The 25,234-nt window shown below is 38.2% G+C and overlaps 1 pseudogene; it reads right to left on the bottom strand.

Annotated features, from left to right (window-relative positions):
* Positions 1–17,905: 17,905 nt before the first annotated feature.
* On the bottom strand, positions 17,906–20,014 carry LOC102904579 (60 kDa heat shock protein, mitochondrial-like; annotated as a pseudogene).
* Between the last annotated feature and the right edge of the window lie 5,220 nt (positions 20,015–25,234).

Raw genomic sequence — 25,234 nt, 5'->3', positions numbered from 1 at the left:
ATTAATGTAGACAGAACTATTTTGAAGATTAAATAAATGAATAAAGACAGCTAAAGAATGTCCTTATGGATAAAGCATTTTTTTGTCTCAGTGTCAGGCCAACATTGGCCAAACAACACTAATTGAATTATTTAAAATTTAATGAGTTGTTTAACTGTTCCTGTGGATATAGCTCAACTTTTAATTGACAAAATTACAACATTATTAGGAAGAACATTGCAGTAGAAAGTGTTCAGGCTTTGATGTTTTAAAGTCCTGGAATTGAATCCAAACCAATATCACCACTTACCACCAAGTGGATCATATTGAACAAATTGCTTCATTTCTCTAATTTTTCTGATCTAAGGCTCTCTAATGGCTCATTACGAGAGGACATACTGTAAGTTTTAATTAGTTTGGTTATATCCACACAGTGTTTGTGTTAAGATAAATTTCTAATCACTTAATAAGAATGTTATGTAGCAGAACAAGCAATGGACTAAAAATCAGATGACCTGATTACTCTAATAACAATGATATATTAAACAAGTTGGTTTCCCATTCTGAACTTGGGTTTTCTTATTTAATTAGACAAGGAGGGAGAATTAGATAGGTTTTAAATTTATTCTTTGTTCATAATTTACACACCATAGTTCTATATTTGCAGCTGTGGAATGATAGCTGATGATCACTTCTTTTTTGACTAAAATACATTAATCATACATAGGCACATATTTATATGTGTATTCAATTTTAAGGATTGTAGTTCATGTTTAAATGCTTTTTCAAAGTGTCCTGCCCATATCTAGACTCAAATCATAACTATAGCACTTGTTAAATGTTGAGAGTTTATATATTTATGTAACCAGCATACCAATTTTCCACATGGGGGTGAGGTTCTCTATTGGTGCACTGGTAACTTACTATTGTCTAGATCACTGAAGCAAAAAATGACATACATATGCCACAAATACTAACTGCCAATAGCTTCTCAGCTAAGGATGGAGCCTCATGTTCAAGCAGCACTTTTTTAAAAAGAAATTTATTTGAATCATTTTCTTCAAATATTTCTATTTCTACTTTATTATCACTTTAAAATTTGAAAGAACAAAAACACCTTGATAAGAGATTATTCATTGCACGGGATCATTTTAGTCAATTCATTTTAAAAAATGCCATCTTGGAGTAGCTCTGATAGTTTTGACAACCGCAACAGATCAATACAGTTATTGTCTGTGATGTGGAAATGGTAATAGAGCTATTGACTTTCCCTAAGGGGTGGAGAAAAGGAGACTCAGGAGACTCTCACCTGAAATTACCTCTCCTCCAGCTGCATGTGATCTTGGGAGATGTTGGACTATATAAAAATTGGAAGGTTGATTAAAAGCAGGACTTGATAATATAGATTCTGTGAAGTCACCATCCATTTTATGAGGTAGGATTTTGTGGTGATACAGTGGTTATGTGATCACCTACACTCCTCTTAAATAATCCATCCCCCTTGCTCTGGTGAAATCTGTAGTTTGGTTTGTCTTTTGTGACTCTCTGGAGTACTTGGAGATTTTCTTCCATCACCCCAGGAAAACTAAACACAACATGATGTTAGTTAACAAAGTCTAAAAAATCATTTTTGAAATATTCCTCTTGTACTACAAATGTTAAATAAGGGACACACTGATTATGCTGCTCTGGGCTGATGTTTTATGCTAATATCTTCCAATCAGAACTTTTTCATGATTTTCTGCTATGTTACACTACCTTCAAAAATTCTGGAGGATCCCTCAAGTTGCTCCTTTTACCTCATCACCAGCTCTTCCTTTAGCCAGTCTACATTCCTTTGTGACTCTCCAATTCACAGAACCACTATCTAGGACCTCATAGCACATTTAGCTGGGAAACAGGTAGACTATGCCCTCCTTTCCTTCATCCATGTGGTATTTCCTGAGCACTATTAGGCCTGCTGCTGCCTGTTAGTGTCCCTCCTCATAGCACACTTCTTTTACCCTTGGGACTTGGCTTCAGCCATTTGGTGCAGATCCAAGACTCCTTTAGTTCCTTCTCACTGTCACTTTCAGGCATTCCTTTGCGACTCCCTGCCAGTCTGAGTCTTACAATGGCCTGGGCTCTATGGCCAACATGTCTCAAAATCTGACAAAATCTGATTTGAAATTGCCTTATACGTATAGACTACAGAGCTCAGGTCAAATAGAAAGGATGAATAGAATTCTTAAGGAGACTCTGACCAAACTGGTTTGAAAACTGGTAAAAAATGGGACAACTGTTCCCTCTTTCCCCTCCTCAGGGCATGATGTACTTCTCATCAGGAGGGGCTTACTCTCTTTCAAGTTATGTTTAGGTGATCACCGCCCATCTCACCCAAATTCTGAGATATTCCCCAGGTAGAAATAGCTAATTACTCCCTTAACAAGTCCTTGTGGACTTTGCAGGAAGCTTGTCAGACCATGGATAGAACAGTAAAGGGAATCCTGCCATCTTCAATCTTTGAACTGCCCACCAGTTCCAACCAAGCGACTTGGATTTGATAAGGGGGATCCCTACTCAGATTCAGAACCCATCTGGAAAGGATTCTACTCGGTTATCCTCACCACCTAACTGCTATGAAAGTGGCTGGTGTCATCCCCTGGATCCATTAATCCTAATTAAAGAAGATTGCTGATGGTAATGGCAGATGGGCTGTCATTTGGACATCGGACCCTTTAAAGATAAGAGTAACTTGACATCATCAACCCAGAACACTATGTTCATCCTTTTCCTTTCTCTGTATGGGGAAAAGAGCCTACAATCCATACCATTCCCCTATATGGACTTGGGAATTAACAACAGACACAGTGAAGGTGATAAGTCAATCTAACTGTAGATGAACAACCCTAGTTCTATTATAGACCTTTGTGCTTTTATGCCCACTTTTGGAGTTTGGTTAAACTACAAAAGGGATGGTTATAGGAACCTATCTCTTGAGAGAGAAATATAGGAAACCCATGTGTATACATGCCTCATGAATGGGCCCCCACAATGTCAGGGTACAGGTAATGTAAATTTCTGTTGTGCAAAATAGGGTTGTGATACTGAGGCTTCCCTGGAGCATGAAAACAACTATATGGACTTGGAAATAGGGGTCCCTCCTAAACACTGTATGGTAAAGAACTGTTATCACATAACCATGAAACTGAGAGGATGGAGACAACACAGGGGTTCCACGGGATATTGAAGAATCTAGAAAGTAAGGTTCTATCATGCTACCAAAAGAGAATCAGGGAAATAATTTTACCATTTAGAGGAGGCAAACTTGCTGGCCTCAGAACTACAAACTACAACTGTAATCTCCTACCCACCCCGATGTTAAAGACCCAAACCTGAAAAATATTCCCTCCCATCAGATTGACACTAACCAGCACCAAAAAGTCACCTCCCTGGTTCCATCAGCACTGAGGCCAAGAATCTGTCTATATTCTCTACCCTTGAGGAGGTTTCACTGTTTGCTTAATCACTCCCAGGCAGTAACTGGTCAGGATTTCTTGCTGTGCCTGAACCCTCAACCCAATTACTACATAGGGCTAGGACCTATCAGACCATTGGTCCACTAGCAAGTAAAAATTATTGTAAATGTTTGTGCACACCTCTCCCTTTCCAGTTGTTTTTCTGGCTTGAGTTTTGCTTCTTTTATTGTTTGTTTGTTTGTTTTGTTTTTGTTTTTCAGAGCCAACTACATGCCCTTCAACTGAAGAATGGATAAATAAAATGTGGCACATATACACAATGGAATACTATTCAGCAGTGAAAAATAATGACATCATGAGGTTTGCAGGCAAATGGATGGATCTAGAAAAAATCATCCTGAGTGAGGTAACCCAGACTCAGAAAGACAAATATGGTATATACTCACTCATAGGAGGATACTAGATGTGGAACAAGGATGACTGGACTGCTACTCACATCACCAGGGAGGCTACCTGGAAAACAGAACCCCAAGAAAGACATGGGGATTGCTCAATGATGGAGAAATAGCTGAGATCTACATGAATAACCTGGACATGAGTGGGAGTAATGAAGGGTGAGGGTCGAGGAAAAGAGAGCTTGGGGTAGCGAGAGATCCCAGCTGGATCAAGAACAGAGAGGGAGAACAAGGAATAGGAGACCATGGAAAACGAAGACCACATGAGAAAAGGAAGAAACAAAGTGCTAGAGAGGCCCACAGAAATCCACAAAGATACCCCCACAATAGACTGCTGGCAATGGTCGAGAGACAGCCCAAACTGACCTACTCTGGTGATGGGATGGCCAAACACCCTAATAGTCATGCCAGAAACTCCATTCAAGGACTGAGGGATCTGGATGCAGAGATTCACGGCTACACCCTGGGTGGAGCTCCGGGAGTCTAATTAGCGAGAAAGAGGAGGGTTTATATGAGCGAGAGTTGTTGAAACCAAGGTTGGATAAAGCACAGAGACAAATAGTCAAAAGAATGGAAACACATGAACTATGAACCAAAGGCTGAGGGGCCCCCAACTGGATCAGGCCCTCTGAATAGGTGAGACAGTTGATTGGCTTGATCTGTTTGGGAGGCATCCAGGCAGTAGATCCAGGCATCCAGACGGGGTCCTGTGCTCATTGCATGAGTTGGCTGTTTGAAACCTGGGGTTTATGCAGGGACGCTTGGCTCAGTCTGGGAAGAGGGGCCTGGACCTGCCTGGACTGAGTCTAACAGGTTGATCTCAGTCCTTGGGGGAGTCTTTGCCCTGGAGGAGGTGGGAATGGGGGTGGGCTGGGGGAAAGGAGAGGGAGGCAGGAGGGGGGGAACAAGGGAATCCGTGGCTGATATGTAGAACTGAATGGTATTATAAAGTAAAATAAAAGGAAACAAAAAATAAAATTAAAAAAAAATTATTGTAAATGGGAACAGCCTAAGCTAATACGGGGGGGGGGGGGGGCGGGAACTACAGGGAGCTGGGACCTGCCTGGTGTCCAAGGCTTTTGACCTAGAGACCTCACTTTACTCTTATGATTGCTATTCCAATCTCTAGATCAATTGTTTTTATCAGCAACAATATCTTATGCCCTGCAAGACCATTTGGTCAGCAAGCACAAATGGTTAAACTAAATGCCTTCTCTGAGGCATTCCAGTGCACATTCTGCCCAGGTCTACTTATAGAACGGAAAAAGGGCGAGCACACTTTAACATGGACCCTAGGCTGCAACATGAGAAGCTAGCTGCAAGTATGCTCATTCTGCTCCTGGTTGAAGCTGGTATTCCTGGTACAACAGCAATAGAAACATCAGCTCTCATAGCCAGTGATAAAAAACATTATACAATTAAGTAAACAAGTGTATCTAGACTAGAGAAACAGCCAAACTCCAGATGTTCTGGTCTTATTGGAAAATTACAAATGTTATGAAAAAAAACAACATGGAAATAAATTGTCACCATAAAAAAAAAAAACCCAAACTCAACCCCATCAATCTTATAGTAACATTACCATTGAAAACTATTTTAAGAGGTAAAATTAAAGACACAGAATTCAAAATTGTCCAGATTTTGGCTGTGAGAGGCAGGAGAGATGTAGAGAGAGGGGCTGAGGAGGAGCAGCAAAGCAGAGCAGGGCAGCAAATGTGCAGAGAAAGAGAGCAGAGGAAATGTATATATAGAGAGAGATGTGGAGGCAGTGAAAGTGAATTAGAGAAGCCACTGAGTAGAGAATGAAAGGGGATGAAGAGCTAATTAAGAAGCAGTGATGAGAGATTATTCAGAGAGAATTTTTTAAGATGAAGTAAAGAGAAAATTACCATCAGAAATCATGTGTTATTCTTTATTTTTCCCTTGAGATAGAAAAGGTCTAGCCCTCAGATTAGAATTTTTCCTAAACCCTCACTACCCAGAGGTCTTCTTTTTGCTACCATGAAGCAGATTGGAAGCTGGTCTCTTGGTCTTTGATAGATGTAAACAAGTAGATATGATTAGAAAACAGGATCCACCTTTCTGCCACTTCCCAAAAACACATCATCAAGGTCAGAATCACCCTAGGGGAAAAAAATGGAAGAGAATTTTAAAAGCAAAATTAAAGTAGGAAATGAGAAAGTGAAGCTATTCTAATAATTGACAAAATGCGACTGTTAACAAAAACTAGTCAGAAGTAATCAAGGCCACTTTATAATCACTAAGGTAACAATTCAACATCTCATAAATCTAAACCTGTAAACACCAAACAGGTGTTTCCAATTTCAAAGATAAATACCACTATATGCAATGTCATTATTAACCCCAATATAATAATTGTGGGGGACTTCAATAACCCGCTTGCCCAGACTAGTCATCCAGACAAAAAATAAAGTTAAATGAAACCATAAATCACATGAACACAAGTGAAACCTAAGAAATATTCTACCCAAACTGTAAGAATGCATATTCTTATTAGAAGCATGCAGTGTTCTCCAAAATAAACCACATATCAAGACACAAGTTTCAACAAATACAGGAAAGTTTAAATAGCATCTTTCATTCTCTCTGATCACAAGCAAACATAATTAGATATCAAAAGACAGTGCACAAAATATACACATATATGAAAATTGAACAACATGTTATTGAATGATAAATGGCTCACAGAATAAATTAAGAATAAAATGTTAAAAATCCTTATAATTAAATGAAACAGAAAACATAACATTCAAAAATCTGTGGGGTACATTTAAAGTAGACTTAAGAGGAAAGCTTAGAGATTGTAGTGATTACCTTGAAAAATTAAGGAGCTCTCAAATACATAATACTACTTAAGGTCTAGAAAAGCAAGAACAAACTAAGTGGAAATTCACTAGAACAAAGATTAAATTAAGATGAGGGCAGCAATTAATGAAATAGAAATCACAACATAAAGAATCAGTGGAATGTGGAGTTGGTTCATTGAAAGGGTAAACAAGATTTGACAAATTCTTTTTTTTTTTTTTTTTGGTTTTTCGAGACAGGGTTTCGCTGTGTAGCTTTGTGCTGTCCCTGGAACTTACTCTGTAGCCCAGGCTGGCCTCAAACTCGCAGAGATCCACCTGGCTCTGCCTCCTGAATGCTGGGATTAAAAGCGTGCACCACCACTGCCCGGCAGAAGATTTGACAAATTCTTATCAAATCAGCCAAACAAAAGAAAGAAAACTCAGGGATAGTAAAATTAGAAATGGGAAGGTAGATACAACAAGAGATAGCAATAAAATTCAGAAAACCTTAAGTATATTCCTTAATACCCATGTTCTGGATGATGCCAATCTAATAACAATTCGGCTAGGCACCAATCTATGAGTGTCTATGAGTATAGTAGAATATCATTAGGAATCATTTCATTGACTTTTTTGCCATTTGTGTTAAATTCTATGCTGAGTCTCTAGACAGACAAACCAGTGGTTCTTGGCCACCCAGGCAGTATTAGTTGTGTGCTCCCCTTCATGACATGGGCCTCAAGTTGAACTAGCCATTGGTGGGCCACTCCCAAAGTTCTGTGCCACCATTAACCCAGCACATCAACAACAGGAGTGGTCCTTATTTCTGATTATTTTGTCTGTGCTTGGGACTCTTTTCATCCTACTGGGTCCCCTCCTCCAGCCTTGATACAAGAGTTTTCACCTAGTCTTGTAATTTGTTATGCTATGTTTGGTTGATATCTTTTTTTTTTTAAGGGAAACTGAGTAGAAGTGGATCTAGGGTAGAGGGTAGTTTCAAGGAGGGGACAGACTTGGAGGAGTGGAGGTAGGTGAAACTTCACTGGGGATATAATGAATGTAAAGAATAAAAATTAAAATATAAAAACCTATGTTCTACTAACTTGAAAAATCTGAGAAATAGATGAATTTCTGAAAGCACATTTTGTACCAAAATTAAACCAAGATAAAATAAATAATTTAAGCATACCTATAACAAACAAGAAGATTGGAACAGTATTACAAATTCTCTAAAACAAAACAAAAACAAGACTAAATGGGGTCACTGCAGAATTCTACCAGGCAATCAAAGAAAAATTAACACCAACGACACTCATAACATTCTACAAATTAGAAAGGGAAGACAAAAAAAGATTCTCTCGAAATTTTTGACTAAAGTACCAGAATCCCATAATTGGAATACTGCTTTAAGTAAGGCTGATACCTCTAACCCAACCCATCCTCACACATTGTTCGTATGTCCTAATAAAAGCCAGTCATAAATAACTGCACACACACACACACACACACAAAAAAAAAAAAAAAAAAAAAAGAATGGGAAGACAGATGGTGGTGGTGCATGCATTTAATCCCAGCACTTGGTGGAAAGAGCCAGGAGGATCTCTGTGACTTCAAGGCCAGCCAGTTCTACAAAGGGAGATCCAGGACAAGCACAAAAACTACACAGAGAAACACTATCTCAAAAAAAAGAAGGGGGGGGGGATAATGCTTCCAAGTATTTTTTTTTAATCCAATATTATTCTGGTACCAAAACTACATAAACACATAACAACAACAAAGAATTACAGACTAATCTTCCTGATGAACATAATGTAAAATTATGAATAAAATACTTGCAAAACAAATACAATTTTCTGAGAAACTGCCACACTGATTTCCAAAGTGGCTGTACATATTTGCACTCCCACCAACAGTGGAGGAGTGTTCCCTTTGTTTGTTCCACATCCTTTCCAACATAAGCTGTTTTCTGTGTTTTTGATCTTAGCCATTCTGACAGGTATAAGATGGTATCTCAGAGTCATTTTGATTTGCATCTCCCTGGTGACTAAGGATGCTAAGCAATTCCTTAAATGTCTTTCAGCCATTTTAAATTCTTCCTTTGAGAATTCTCTGTTTAGCTCTATAGCCCATTTTTAATTGGACTGTTTGTTAATTTGATGTCTAGTTTCTTGAATTTTTTATATATTTTAGAAATCAGCCCTCTGTCAGATGTGGGGTTGATTAAGATCTTTACCCATTCTATAGGCTGTCATTTTGTCCCACAGTATGGGAGAGAATCTTTGCTAGCTATTCACTCAACAGAAGGCTAGTGTCAAGAATATACAAAGAATGAAAAACTAGAACAACAACACAATAAAAATAATCCCTAAACATTATGAAAATAAACAATTCAATTAAAAAATAGTCTATAGAATGGAATAGAAATTTTCAAGAGAAGAAATTCAAGTGGCTAAGAACACTTTTAAATATTAATAACATCTTTAAGCCCAAGTAAACACATATTCAAACTAGTTTAAGATTTCTATATAACGTCAGCCACCATAAGGAATCAGTATCAACAAAGCTGACATAGATGTGACAAAAGTATAACTTTATAAACTGTTTGTAGGAGTGTAAAGTAGTGCAGTTTTTACATTGTTAATCATTACAGTAGAAAATTACAGTTATGAAATAGCAACCAAAATAATTTTTTGTTTGAGGGTCACCACAACATGAGGAACTGTATTAAAGAGTCACAACATTAGGAAAGTTGAGAACCACTGTCCTAGATGCTTAAAAAAACTAACAGAATTGACATATTCCCTAGCCATAGAACTTGTGGTAGTTTAAATATAATTGACCCTCATAATCTCATAGAGAATGGTACTATTAGGAGATATGACCTTGTTGAAACCAGTATATGTTCTTGATTATTTGTGTATTTAGGTAAAGATGTGTTACATTTGTTTATGCTGCATTTGTTTAACAATGTAAAGATGTGTTGCATTTGTTTTATCTTGCCTGCTTAAGGCTCCTGATTAGTCTAATAAAAAGCTGAATGGCCAATAGATAGTTAGTAGAGGGATCGGCAGGGCTGGTAGGCAGAGAGATTAAATAGGAGGAGGAATCTAGGCTTGAGAGAGAATGAGGGAGAAAAAGAGGGAGATGTCCAGGGCTAGCCAGCCAGGCAGCCACCAGATAGCCAGGAAAATAGGACACAGAAAATGAAAGAAAGGTAGAAAGCCCTGAGGCAAAACATAAAGAGAAACAGGTTAAATTAAGTTATAAGAGCTAGTGTGACAAGCAGAAGATAAGGCCAAGCATTCTTTACTAATATTAAATCTTCCTGTCATGATTTGGGGGCTGGTGGCCCAAAAAAGGCTTCTACAAAAGTAGCCTTGGAGGAAGTATGTCACTGTAGGGGTGGGCTTTGAAGTATCTTTTGTTCAAGTTACCCTCAGTGTGACTTTCTGTTGCCTGCAAGATGTAGAACTCTAAGCTACTTTGCAAGCACCATGATTATCTGCATTCCACCATGCCCTCCACCATGATGATAATGGACTGGACCTCTGAACTGTAAGCAAGCCACAACAATTAAAATGTTTTTCTTTATAAAGGTTGCCATGATAATGTGTCTCTTCACAGCAATCAGAACCCTAATTAAGTCAGAATGCCTGGTCAAATACACAAAAGAATTTATATCCTATTTCAGAGACACTGGTATGTCCATGTTCATTTCTGCTTTTTTCACAATGGCTAGAAAATGGAATCAGCCTAGATATCCATTAACAAATGAATTAATAAGAAGAATGTGATATATACATATAGTGAAATATTACTTAGCTAAAAAGAAAAGCAAAACAATGAGACTTGCAGGTGAATCAGTAAAACTGGAAAAATTTCACTGAGTAAGATAACTAAGGCCTACATATAAAAAACATTGTATGTTTCTCTTATATATGGATCCTAGCTACACATCTTTTGCTCTGTTTGTTTAGCTTGAACACAAGTGTAAGCTAGAAACCTGGAAAGAAAACTTTGGATGGATATCCATTAAGAATAGATGGTGGAAAGTAAGTAAAATGAAAGCAGAGATGTGGACTACTGAGACAGAAAGGCTAATCAGTGTAGGGCCACAGAGTATGGGAGAAATCAGGTGGTGGATGAAATGAGAAATAAATCTCAATCCATATAAAAATCTTCTCTAATGACCATCTTTCCTACTACTAGAACATTCTATCTAAGCTGTTGGTGGAAAAAAGGCATCAATGGTCTTATCCAGAATTGGACCCTAATTGGTGAGACATGCTCACTGACATAATAGTGACATGACTTTTAGGTGGTAACTAACCTCACTTTCTGTTTGGATTGAGACTTGCTTAACAAGAGGGAATTATGTACCTGGCTCTGTAATCCCAGGGTGGGTTTGGCGGGAGCTGATGCTGGGAAAGCCATAGGCACAAGAAAAAGAAAAGACAAAGACAAACATAGGGAAAGCTTTGAAGGACATCAGGAAAGTTGGAGGGAGAAAATGTGAGTAGATATTTTCATATTTCATTGTATAATTGAATGAAATTATCAAGAAAAAGAAATAAAAAAAAAACCCAAAGTCATTTATACTTTCCTAGAAATAACAGAGAATCTACACTCATGAAGTCTCAGCAACATGGCAGCATAAACTTGACCTGAACAATGATGACGCTAACAGACATGCTAACACTGAAGTGGGGAAACTCATAAGGCTTCAACCGCACCCAAAGAACTACAGGCAGCTGAAGAATTTTGAGAATGAGAGAAATAGTCTTCTCCAGAGGAAAGCACACCAACTGCTTATCCAATATCAAATAGTCAGTACTGTGAAACCTAAAAATAACATTATGGAGACTGGGCAGGTTGCATTTATATATTTAGAAGTACACACACATACACACACACACACACACACACACACACACACACACACACTCCAATAATTAAAGAGAAAGAGGACAAGAATTTGAAAAAATGGTGGGAGTACATGGTAGTAGTTGGAGAGAAGTGGAAGGGAAGAAATAATGCAATTATTCTGTAATCTCAAAAAATAAAAATGATTATAATATAAAAGTATGTTTTTGAACCAAAAGTCTATCCTCTGTGTGTGTGTGTGTGTGTGTGTGTGTGTGTGTGTGTGTGTGTGTGTGTGTGTGTATAACCTAAAGCAGCCAAAGGAAGGTGTTGGATCCTCAGGAACTGGAATTACAGGTGGTTCTGAGCTGCCCAATATGGATGCTGGGAAGTAAACTACGGTCCTCTGAAAGATCAGCAGTTCCTAACCTCTCAGCCATCTCATCAGCCCCTTCCCAAACACTTCTGATAGCTAATTTGCATATATGATTAAAGAGAATAAATTTTCAAATGAAAATTCTCCAGAGTAATGAAAAAAGTGAAGAATCAGATGTTAGAAACAGGAAAGCTAAATTTTAGATGCTAAAGAACTTTGTTCAATATTTATAATTAGGTGAATTGCTCTTCCCATGTGGGTCCTGAAAATAGTTAAGGTTAATCCATTTGAGTACTCTGTATTTGAGGATGTCTGCTCATTTCTATCATCTCCATTCACCCCAACCAAAAAGTTGTAAACAGATTGCTCCTAACTAGAGAAATTTCCATTTTTAAGTGCTCACCCTGCTGCTTCGAGGCAGCAAGGTTCTGGTAAGAATTTTAATGTTCCTTTAACACATTATTCTAATAGGAAAAAAATGTCTCTTGAAAGAAAATTGAAACTTGTAGCTGAAATTGATTATAAACTGCTAAATCTTTACATCTTTAATGAGTTATGCAGAGGCCCTGAAGGTTTATAAGAATGTCTTAACAATGAGTAATACCCTGAACTCGAAAAACTGATGTCTAAAATACTTAACAACTCGTATTCTCCTATTTATGTAGATGAGACCCTCTTAGGCAGCAATACTTGAACCCAATACAGTTTAGGCAAGTGCAAAATTAAGTCTCATTATCTTTAACAGTAAGTAGATACTGTTAAAAGATGGAAACAAAGCTTATCAGGTACCAAAATCCAGTATTTTACCATTATATTAGTGTTTAGAAAAGTGACTTTCAAGTTCAGGCACAAAGTGTTAGAGCTTTTATGAGGACAAAGCCTATTATTCCTTTCACCTTACTTAATTCTGATGCTGATATATTTTGTATTAGTCTATTGAGGCTGAAAAAAGAAAATACCATACAACAGGTGGCTTAAACCACAGAGATTTACATATTTATAGCTATGAAGTATGGAAAGCAAAGATCAAGCTCACTCCAGTGTGAATTATTCTAATCCCAGTAGGCCATGTCACGAAATAGATTCAATGTAGCAGCAGAAATTTGCAAATTCACTTTGCCTTGATTCCTTTTCACTATGTATTCATATGATTATCTTTATGTGTGCAAACACATTTGGTAGCTAATCTCTTTGTTAAGGACAGCATCCATATTGAATTAAGGTCCTCAATTTCCTCATTTCATCTTAATAGTAGTTTTAAAGACTACAGCTTCCAAATATAGTTGGTAACAAAAAATAGTTGGAAGTTAAAACATCAGCAAATTAATTAATTAATCAGTAAATTAATTAATAAGAGGCAATAATACACAAACACATTTGTTTACATTAACAGTACTAGTTTTCTAATCTTAAACAAAAATAATTCTTTGGGTGTTATCACCACACCTGATTTCAAATTGTATTATAGATCCAGAGTAATAAAAATAGCATGGTACTGGACAAAAACTGACAGGTAGATCAATGGCCTAGTATAGCATCCACAAATGTCATTCCATATGATGTACTGGTTTTTGACAAAGATGCCAAAAAATCTATTTCCTGGTGTCGTTAATTAGCATCTTCAACAAAGGGTGCTGGAAAAAACGGGCATAAACATGCAGAAAATGAAATTAGATCCTTATCTCTTGCCTTGAATACAACTCAACTCTAAATGATGTAAAGACATCAAAATAAGATCTGATGCTTTGAAACTGCTAAGGAAAAATGATGGACGTGTATTTCAAGATACAGTAGGCACAGGCAAGAACATTCTCAACAGGACTCAAATAGTTCAGGAAATGGAGCAGTAAATGATTAATGGGATCCTCTTAGATGAAAGAGCTTCTGTATAGCAAAAGAAGATGGATCCCACAGAGGGAGGCAGAGCCAGGCGGATCTCTGTGAGTTCGAGGCCAGCGCAAAGCTACACAGAGAAACCCTGTCTCGAAAAAACAAAAAACAAAAAACAAAAAAACAAAACAAAAAAAAATCAAACAAACAAACAATTCTATATAATCACAATACATTGCATGCATACATAAAATTCTTAAAGAATTAATAAAAATGTTGCATTTAATTAAAAAAAAGAGAAAAACTCCCTAAACTACTTCTTTGCAAATGAATCTTGTTTTAATTTATCTAACTAATCTACAAGTTTCCGGAGGGACTGGTCTCTGTCTCATCCATCTTAGAAAGCAAGGAAAATGCAGATTCAGCACAACTTCAGTACCATATACCTCTATACCTGTTGATTTTGACAAAATCTCAATTGTTTAATTTTACCAGTAAAGACTTAGGAGCCAGATGATGGGGAAAAAGCCTGCTAGCACAGAGAGGCAGAGAAAGCACACAGTTGACCTTTATCCTGTGCTGATGTTCCAGAAAGAGGACTTTTCTCCTACACAGTCTCAAACAAAATTCCAAAAACTCAATGTCCCTCCATTCTACTTCCTGTGTATCTCTCTATCCATCCTCCTTATTCCCTCTTACACTCTATGTTTTTTTCCTGTCAACTGGTTGCTTGCTCCACCTCTTGACTTATGGTTGACTTTATATAAAGCTGTTTATAATATTCAAGCAGAAACTCTTGGATTAAAGTTGTGTGCTGGAGATAAGCCACATAACAACTACAAACAGATTTTCCCAGTAAATAAAGCAATCTCTGAGTTCATAATATGATTAAATATCCTGCAACATTTCCTAATTTTGTCTAAATAAAAAGGTAAGATTTTAACCCTATCACAGTAAAACTATTTACAACAATGAAGCTATTTCTGCTAAGCTTTACACAATATCTAGCTTGGTTGTATTTGGCAGTCTTAGGATTAAGTATTTTGGAGTTCAAAGTTCTATAAAATGTTCATGTAAGTCTCATAGAAACTCAGCAATGTAAATGTCCTGAGTAGCTTGTAGTCCAAAGCTACTATATATGAGTAGTATTTGTCAGCTTAGAGGCAATTTTGTCTAGGTAGAATACAGTAGTCAACCCAAATGTGTCTGTTGTTTGTGCAAACAATGGGTGGTTGTCCAGTGTGAAGGGGCAGCTGCTTGGGCAAGATGGTGGCACAGGTACCAGTGATAGTTTGGGCTTCTGAACAGATTTCAGGCTGGTCAGCTAGAAGTAGGTGATAACACTTGTCACTTTATTGTTTTTCTTGGGATATTTTCTATTGATGATCCATCCTTTTTCTTCAGATGTTTCATTTGTCCAGTGGTCTCTGGATTCCCTGGTTGTTTTTATTCTCCTAGAAAGATAAAAGCAAAAACATCTTCCAACCCTAACTATGGGAGGTTCCTATTTGGGCAAGTTATATCTTTCTTAAGGCAAAACATTTTTGGGTAATATAAAAAGTACTATCTTTCAATTTAAAAAATTCTTTTGAAATTTTGAAACTAAATATACCTTAGTATGTATGGATAAATATACCTAAATTCCCATTTGTCTTTATATATAAATTCAAGGTCTAAGTATATTTATTTTTAGATAACTAAAGACATTCACTTTGAATTTCTTTTTCCCCCCATGGGAAAATACATTTTTATTTATTTATTTATTTATTTATTTATTTATTTATTTATTTATTTATTTATTTATTTATTTATTTATTTATTGTTTTATTTTACAATACAATTCAGTTCTACATATCAGCCATGGATACTCTTGTTCTCCCCACTCCCGCCTCCCTCCTCTTCCCCCCAGGCAATCCCCCATTCCTACCTCCTCCAGGGCAAGCCTCCCCCAAGGACTGAGATCAACCCGGTAGACTCAGTCCAGGCAGGTCCAGTCCCCTCCTCCCAGGCCAAGCCAAACGACCCTGCATAAGCCCCTGGTTTCAAACAGCCAACTCATGCAATGAGCACAGGACCCTGTTCCACTGCCTAGATGCATCCCAAACAGATCAAGTCAATCAAATGTCTCACACATTCAGAGGGCCTGATCCAGTTGGGGGCCCCTTAGCCATTGGTTCATAGTTCATGTGTTTCCATTCATTTGGCTATTTGTCCCTGTGCTTTATCCAACCTTGGTTTCAACAACTCTCGCTCATATAAACCCTCCTCTTTCTCGCTAATTAGACTCCCGGAGCTTCACCCAGGACCTAGCCGTGGATCTCTGCATCCAGATCCCTCAGTCATTGGATGGGTTTTCTAGCATGACAATTAGGGTGTTTGGCCATCCTATCACCAGAGTAGGTCAGTTCAGGCTGTCTCTCAACCATTGCCAGCAGTCTATTGTGGGGGTATCTTTGTGGATTTCTGTGGGTCTCTCTCACACTTTGCTTCTTCCTATTCTCATGTGGTCTTCATTTACCATGGTCTCCTATTCCTTGTTCTCCCTCTCTGTTCTTGATCCAGCTGGGATCTCCCGCTCCCCCAAGCTCTCTTTCACTCGACCCTCGCCCTTCATAATCCCCACTCATGTCCAGGCTGTTCACGTAGATCTCATCCATTTCTCCATCATTGGGTGATCCCCATGTCTTTCTTGGGGTCCTGTTTTCCAGGTAGCCTCCCTGGTGATGTGAGTAGCAGTCCAGTCATCCTTGTTCCACATCTAGTATCCTCCTATGAGTGAGAACATACCATGTTTGTCTTTCTGAGTCTGGGTTAACTCACTCAGGATGATTTTTTCTAGATCCATCCATTTGCCTGCAAACCTCATGGTGTCATTGTTTTTCTCTGCTGAGTAGTATTCCATTGTGTATATGTACCATATTTTATTTATCCTTTCTTCAGTTGAAGGGCATCTAGGTTGTTTCCATGTTTTGGCTATTACAAACAATGCTGATATGAACATAGCTGAGCAAGTGCTCTTGTAGTATGATTGAGCATTCCTTGGGTATATGCCCAAGAGTGGTATAGTTGGATCTTGGGGGAGATTGATTTCCAATTTTCTAAGAAAGCACCACATTGATTTCCAAAGTTGTTGTACAAACTTGCATTCCCACCAGGAGTGGAGGAGAGTTCCCCTAGCTCCACATCCTCTCCAGCATAAGGTGTCTTCAGTGATTTTTATCTTAGCCATTCCCTGATGATTAGGGATATTGAGCCATTCCTTAAATGTCTTTCAGCCATTTGAGTTTCCTCTGTTGACAATTCTGTTTAGTTCTATAGCCCATTTCTTAATTGGACTGTTGGACTTTTTGATGTCTAATTTCTTGAGTTCCTTATATATACTGGATATCAGTCCTCTATCAGATGAGGGTTGGTGAAGACCTTTTCCCATTCTGTAGGCTGTCACTTTGCCTTGTTGACCGTATCCTTTGCTCTACAAAAGCTTCTCAGTTTCAAGAGGTCCAATTGATTGATTGTTTCTCTCAGTGTCTGAGCTACTGGTTTTATATTTAGGAAGTGATCTCCTATGCCAATGCATTCAAGACTGCTTCCTACTTTCTCTTCTAGCAGGTTCAGAGTAGCTGGATTTATGTTGAGGTCCTTGATGCACTTGGACTTAAGTTTTGTGCACGGTGACAGATATGGATCTATTTGCAGCCTTCTACACGTTGATATCCAGTTATGCCAGCACCATTTGTTGAAGATGCTTTCTCTTTTCCATTGTACACTTTTGGCTTCTTCATCAAAAATTATATGTTCATAGGTGTGTGGGTTAATGTCAGGGTCTTCAATTCGATTCCATTGGTCCACGTGTTGGTTTTTATGCCAATACCAAGCTGGGTTTTTTTTTTTTTTTTGAACTTTAAACAAAATTTTATTACACAAAAGTTGTCACATAATTGGATACTTCTCTACTTTGTACACAATTATTCTTACTCTCCACAGAAAGGCTGCTTCTGAACTCATCTGGTGACACAGAGCTACAATCCTGACTGTAACAGAATAGTAGAAATGCCTCAGTGATTTAAGTTGAAAGCAGGACACTAGTATATGGCTCTTGCACCCAGTATCAGGAATGTACAAATGCCTTTATTCAAAAATACAAAATAAATTATCTGTAGGCATGGACAATGACAGCAGTAAACCATTATAGACCATCAATGGAAACCAGTAACCGATGGTCAGAGTGATCAGCCAGCCCTCTCTCTCTTCAGTCACTTTCTTCAGGTGACTTCTCTGAAGTTAGCGGTGAGGAACCTGCCTTGAGCTTCCTGTCACAGTTCATTGATTAGGGCAAAGCACTATTCTAGCAGTTAGAACATACCACCTCCCATACCCCCTCCCATTCCACCCATGGCGCCCATTCCAGGGTCCTTCTCTTCCTTAGGAATTTCGGTCACTACAGCTTCTGCTCTAGTTAGCAAGGAGGCCACCCCAGCAGCATCCAGTAAAGCAGTTCTCACAACCTTTGTTGGATCAATGATTCCCTTTTCCACCATGTTCACAAAATCCCCGAGCATAGCATCATAACCAACTTCCGAGGAACTGTGCATAATTTTCTCAACTATCAAAGATCCTTCAACACCTACATTCTTGGCAATAGTCATTGCAGGAATTTTGAGTGCTCTTTTATTAATTTCTATACCTATTTTCTGATCGTCATTAGAAGGCTTCAAGGAATCCAAGGCTGGGATGCACCGAAGCAGAGCACAGCCTCCTCCTAGAACAATGCATTCTTCAACAGCTGCTCTTGTAGCATTGAGAGCATCTGTAACTCTGTCTTTCTTCTCATTCACTTCAACATCACTCATTCCTCCAACCTTCAACACAGCTACTCCATCGGAGAGCTTAGCCAGCCGCTCATTCAGCTTCTCCTTTTCATATTCACTGGTCGTGATGTCCAGCTGCTCCGTGATTTCTTGAATGCATTACTCAATTTGAGCCTTGTCATCTTTTCCTTTCAAAAGCATGGCGTCATCTTTGGTGACAATGACCTCTCCAACTTTTCCTAAGTCATGAGCTTGGACATCTTCACGGTTTAGATTCAGCCCCTCTTCTCCAAATACCGCGCCACCAGTGGCAATAGCCATGTCCTTCAGCTGGTTCTTCCTGTTGTCCCCAAACCCTGGGGCTTTGACTGCCACAACCTGGAGACCAACTTTGAGACTGTTCAAAACCAGTGTGCTTAGGGCTTCTCCATCCACATCTTCAGCAATTATGACCAAGGGCTTCCGATGAGCATTAGCAATTTCCAGAGCAGGTACAATGGACTGGACAATAGAAATCTTCTTTTCACTCAACAGAACATAGGCATCTTGGAATTCACATTTTTGACCTTTTGATGTGTTAATAAAATATGTGGAAATATATCCTCTGTCAAACTTCATGCCTTCAATAATCTCTAATTCATCATTCAGTGTTTTCCCATCCTTCACTGTGATGATGCCCTTTCTTCCAACTTTTTTCATTGCATCAGAAATGATGTTTCCAATGTATTTGTCTCCATTTGCAGAAATTGTAGCAACCTGAGCACTTTCTTCAGGGGTTGTCACAGGTTTAGACTGCTTTTTTTTTTTTTGGTTTTTCGAGACAGGGTTTCTCTGTGTAGCTTTGCGCCTTTCCTGGCACTCACTTGGTAGTCCAGGCTGGCCTCGAACTCACAGAGATCCGCCTGCCTCTGCCTCCCGAGTGCTGGGATTAAAGGCGTGCGCCACCACCGCCCGGCTAGACTGCTTTTTTAGTTCAGCAATCACAGCATCAACAGCCAACATGACACCTCTCCGGATTTCTACCGGATTGTCCCCTTTGCTGATCTTCTTGAAGCCCTCCTTGGCAATAGACCGCGCCAGAACAGAAGCAGTGGTGGTGCTGTCCCCGGTCTCCTCATTTGTGTTATTGGCCACATCTTGAACAAGTTTAGCCCTGATATTTTTGTATTTGTCCTTCGAGTCAATTGACTTTGTGACAGTGACCCCATCCTTTGTTACTTTGGGACTTCCCCAACTCTGTTCAATAATCACTGTTCTTCCCTTTGGCCCCATTGTAACAGCTACAGCATCGGCTAGAAGGTCTACACCTTGAAGCATTAAGGCTGGAGCATCCGCACCAAATTTTACATCTTTGGCATAGGCCCGAGTGAGATGAGGAGCCAGTGCCCGGGACACTGGTCTCATCTGGCAAAGGACTGTGGGTAGTCGAAGCATTTCTGCGGGGGGCAGTGGCAGTGGCAGCAGCAGCAGGAACGGGAGCGCACGAGGTGAAGAAGGCCTTTGGCGGCCAGTGAGGGACCAAGCGCAGGGCAAGCACCTCAATGAGCCCCAAGTCCCCTCTCACCCACCCCCACCCCCCGTCAAGGCCCCTCCCCGCCCCGCGGGCCCCACCAAGCTGTTTTTATTATTGTAGCTCTATAGTAGAGCTTCAAGTCATGGATCATGATGCCTCTAGAGGTTGTTTTATTGTACAGGATTCTTTTGGCTATCCTGGGGTTTTTTGTTTCTCCATATGAAGTTGAGTATTATCCTTTCCAGGTCTGTGAAGAATTGTGTTGGTATTTTGATGGGGAGTGCATTGAATCTGTAGAATGCTTTTGGTAAAATTGCCATTTTTACTATGTTAGTCCTGCCTATCCATGAGCATGGGAGATATTTACATTTTCTGACATCTTCTTCAATTTCTTTTTTCAGGGACTTAAAGTTCTTGTCATATAGGTCCTTCACTTGCTTGGTTAGTGTTACCCCAAGGTATTTTATATCATTTGTGGCTATGGTAAAAGGTGATGTATCTCTGATTTCCTTCTCAGCCTGTTTGTCAATTGTATATAGGAGGGCTACTGATTTTTTGAGTTGATCTTGTATCCTGCTATGTTGCTGAAGGTGTTTATAAACTGTATCAGTTCCGTGGTTGAATCTCTGGGGTCACTCAATTATATTATCATGTCATCTGCAAACAGGGAAAGCTTGACTTCTTCCTTTCCAATTTGTATTCCCTTAATCTCCTTATGTTGTCTTATTGCTCTGGCTAGAACTTCAAGTACTATATTGAATAAGTATGGGGAGAGTGGACAGCCTTGCCTCGTTCCTGATTTTAGTGGAATTGCTTTGAGTTTCTCTCCATTTAATTTGATGTTGGTTGTTGACTTGCTGTAAATTGCCTTTATTATGTTTAGGTATTTTCCCTGTATTCCTGATCATTCCAAGACCTTTATCATGAAGGGGTGTTGGATTTTGTAAAATTACTTTTCTGCATCTAGTGAGATAATCATGTGGGTTTTTTTTCTTTGAGTTTGTTTATATGGTGTATTACATTGACAGACTTTCCTATGTTGAACCACCCTTGCATCCCTGGGATGAAGCCTACTTGATCATGGTGGATAATTGTTTTGATGTGTTCTTGGAGTCTGTTTCCAATATTTTATTGGGTATTTTTGCATCAATGTTCAAGAGGGAGATCGGACTGCAGTTCTGTTTCATTGTTGTGTCCTTGTTTGGTTTAGGAATCAGGGTAATTGTAGCCTCATAGAAGGAGTTTAGGAATGTTCGTTCTGTTTCAATTGTGTGGAACAATTTAGAGAGTATTGGTATTAACTCTTCTTTGAAGATCTGGTAGAATTCTGCGCTGAAACCATCTGGTCCTGGGCTTTTTTTGCTTGGGAGACTTTTAATGAATGTTTCTATTTCCTTAGGGGTTATTAGACTATTTAAATAGTTTATCTGGTCTTGATTTAACTTAGGTATGTGGTACCTATCCACAAAACTATCCAATTCTTTTAGGTTTTCCAGTTTTGTGGAGTAGAGTTTTTTGAAGTATGACCTGATGATTCTCTGGATTAACACAATGTCTTTTGTTATGTTCCCATTTTCATTTCTGATTTTGTTGATTTGGATTCTCTCTCTCTCTCTGCCTTTTCGTTAGTTTGGATAAGGGCTTGGCTATCTTGTTGACTTTCTCAAAGAACCAACTCTTTGTTTCATTAATTTTTTGTATTCTCTTTGTTTCCATTTTATTGATTTCACCTCTCACTTTGATAATTTCCCGGCGTCTATTCTTTTTGGCAGACTTTACTTCTTCTTGTTCTAGTGATTTCAGGTGTGCTATTAAGTCACTAGTGTGAGATTTCTCCAACTTCTTTTTTATTTATTTATTTATTTATTTATTTATTTATTTATTTATTTATTTATTTATTTATTTTTCCCCATCACAGGCAATTTATTTTGTTCTATTCATTCACAGTTAATACAGAAAATACTTGGAAACATTTCCATATAATGTTTGACACAGAAATCATCAAATAGAAGTATACAATGTTGACAGGAGGCAGTACATTTATAATTTATAACCCCAAATGTATTTATAAATTAGAAATGGAAAGATCTACAAATGAAATTATGAAGGTTCACCAAAGTCATTTAATCTGTCAGTTTCTCATTCATTTTTATGTCTTATAATATTCTATTGTATGAATAAGCCACATTTTATTTTTCTCCAGTATTTGATAGCTATTTGAGTTGTTTTAACTTTTTTACTATTAGCAACACACTACTGTAAACCTTCATGTACATGTTTCATAGGTGCACATTTTCAGTAGTTTGAAGATATATTCCTAAGGGTAGAATTGTTGAGTAACAGAGTAACAATGTTTTGCATTTTGACCAACCACCAAACTATTTTGCCAAAGTGGCGCACCATTTTACAATGTCACCAAATCCTTGTTTTTAAGGCTCTGATTTTTGTACAAAAGCATTCAATCATTCTGTCAGACCAAACCAGGAAAAGTAAGCTATAGTTCAGAGCTGTTCTATTGCATTTACTATGCAAAGCCATTCTTGGCGTTTGCAACTCTCAGCCCTTTTGAGTATTCTTGTTGTGTTCATCTTTTCCTCCACCACTTTTTTTTCTTCTTTTTTCTGGTTTATTTCTATCTATTACAAATGAAAAAAAATCCTCCATCAACGCTGCTGATAGCAGCAGAACCTTGAGAAATATACCTTTGGTTTGCTTCAGAAAAGGAACACATATTGCACTGTAAAGTTTATAAAATTGGTGCAAAACATTGTGATAATATTACAATACCAGTTTTAAGAGTTCAGTGACTAATGGGGAGCCGATGGGATACATGCAGAACTGTGAAAGCGACCTCACTTAGCCAGCTGTACACGTAGACTGTAAATCTGCATTTAGATCATTTCTGAACTAAGACTATCATCTCAGTTTATCTGTTGAGGTCAACCAGGAAACCCTAGAATATATCTTGATTTTTTCAAAAAACAAAAAAGGGGGAGGGGTTTCTTCAGCATTTCAGTCCACGAGTAACAGTATCCTAACAGGCAAGGTGTTCTCTCACTGTCAACATAGAATGAACTGCTGCTGGAGGTCAACTTGGGCTTTAATTTGCATTAGCACTTACATGCATAGTAGTCCAAGTTGTTGACCTCATGACTTTAAAAAGTAACTCTAAAAAAGTAAAATGGCCCTTCTTGGAAGACTAAAGAAAGACATCCAGCCACAGTTGTAAAAAGTCTCATCAAAACAATATACTCTTTTATGAATTACACGTCAATTAAAAAAAAAAAGTAGCCCCAAATAACAAGCAGCTCTGAAAAAGAAAATATAACTTAAGATATTTGAAAAAAAACAAGGTGAATACAAGTTCAAAAATAATTAAGATACATTTTCTTAAGGCTACCTAGAATTAGGCTTTAAAGAATTTTACCATTTCAAGTTTACCACTAGTTACTAGATACCTATTTACAAACAAGATGTTCACTTTTTTTGTTCCTTTATCAAGAGAAAAATCTACCTTCAGACTATGAGGGTGGTGATGGGGAGGGAATAGAAAACAAGGTTCAAACAATCCCATGCAAATATCACATTTTTCAAATGGAAGAACTCCAAACTGCACTAGAAGTTCCAATCACTAAGACACTTTCCATTGAAATGATTTAAGTACAGCTACATGGCACCAAGGTTTAGGCCTAATATAGGCCTGACAACCAAGTACTTGTTTTCTAGAAGAAAGGCCTCAAAAGTCCCACTCAGTTCCACATAACAATACTTCAAAGCTCAATTAGATTTTCCTTTCCTTAATATTTTTGTTTTTGACTTCTAATCTTAAAGACTAGATTAAAACTTAGCTCATTTCCCAGAAGGCATTGCTTCCCTTTGCTCTATGAAAGAGTCCACCAAGACCTCTTCCTCAAAACCATCTAGCCCCCAGCCTCCAGTCTGTGCCCGTGATGCATCTTTCTCAACATCCTGAAAAGGTAATGTAGGTAAAATATGCTCATAAACATTAAAACTAGTTGTTAGAAAGACGTAACTAGCTTTATAATTTAAGTTTTAAAACATAAATACTTGCAGCTTGATCTGAACTGACAATGATTGTTGAAGCCTAGAATTCAACATTTACAAATTCTCATTCACACACACAAAACACACTATTATCACACAACTTGTGTCTTGAGAGAATCTTCTGCTTTTTAAATCTTTGGCCTCCCAGTCAATCTCAAGTTCAACCAACTTTAACTAAAACTTCTTGTCGTATCTTTCATCAACTGTTGTCCTGTGGTGTATGTTGGTGTGGGATTATCTATTGCTTGATTTTTCATGGATGTGTTTAACTTCTTTGGGTTGAATTTTCCCTTCTAGTGCTTTCTGTAGGGCTGGGTTTGTAGACAGGTATTGATTAAATCTGGTTTTATCCTGGAATATTTTGTTTACTCCACCTATGGTGATTAAGAGTTTTGCTGGGTATAAGTGTCTGGGTTGGCATCCGTGGTCTCTTAGTGTCTGCATGAGATTTGTCCATGATCTTCTAGCTTTCATAGTCTCTATTGAGTAGTCTGGTGTTATTCTGATGGGTTTGCCTTTATATGTTACTTGGTCTTTTTCCTTTGCGGCTCTTAATATTTTTTCTTTGTTCTGTGTGTTTAGTGTTTTGATTATTATGTGGCGAGGGGACTTTTTTTTTGGATCCAGCCTATTCGGTGTTCTGTAAGCTTCTTGTATCTTCATAGGTATTTCTTTCTTTAGGTTATGAAAGTTTTCTTCTATGATTTTGTTGAATATATTTTCTGTGCCTTTGAGTTGGTATTCTTCTCCTTCTTCTATCCCTATTATTCTTAGATTTGGTCTTTTCATGGTGTCCCAAATTTCCTGGATGTTTTATGTTACAACTTTTTTGTCTTTAGTGTTTTCTTTGACTGATGAATCTATTTTCTCTATCGTGTCTTCAGTGTCAGAGATTCTCTGTTCCATCTCTTGCAATCGGTTGGTTATGCTTGTTTCTGTAGTTCCTGTTCGTTTTGTCAGGATTTCTATTTCCAGCATTCCCTCAGCATGTGTTTTCTTTATTGTCTCAAATTCATTTTTCAGATCTTGGAATGTTTCTTTCATCTGTTTAATTGCTTTTTCTTGGCTTTCTTTGATTTC

Source organism: Peromyscus maniculatus, chromosome X (assembly GCF_049852395.1).
Source record: "Peromyscus maniculatus bairdii isolate BWxNUB_F1_BW_parent chromosome X, HU_Pman_BW_mat_3.1, whole genome shotgun sequence".
Classification (NCBI taxonomy): domain Eukaryota; kingdom Metazoa; phylum Chordata; class Mammalia; order Rodentia; family Cricetidae; genus Peromyscus; species Peromyscus maniculatus.
The sequence above is the reverse complement of the archived record's forward strand: the minus strand, read 5'-3'. Positions and strand labels throughout refer to the sequence as shown.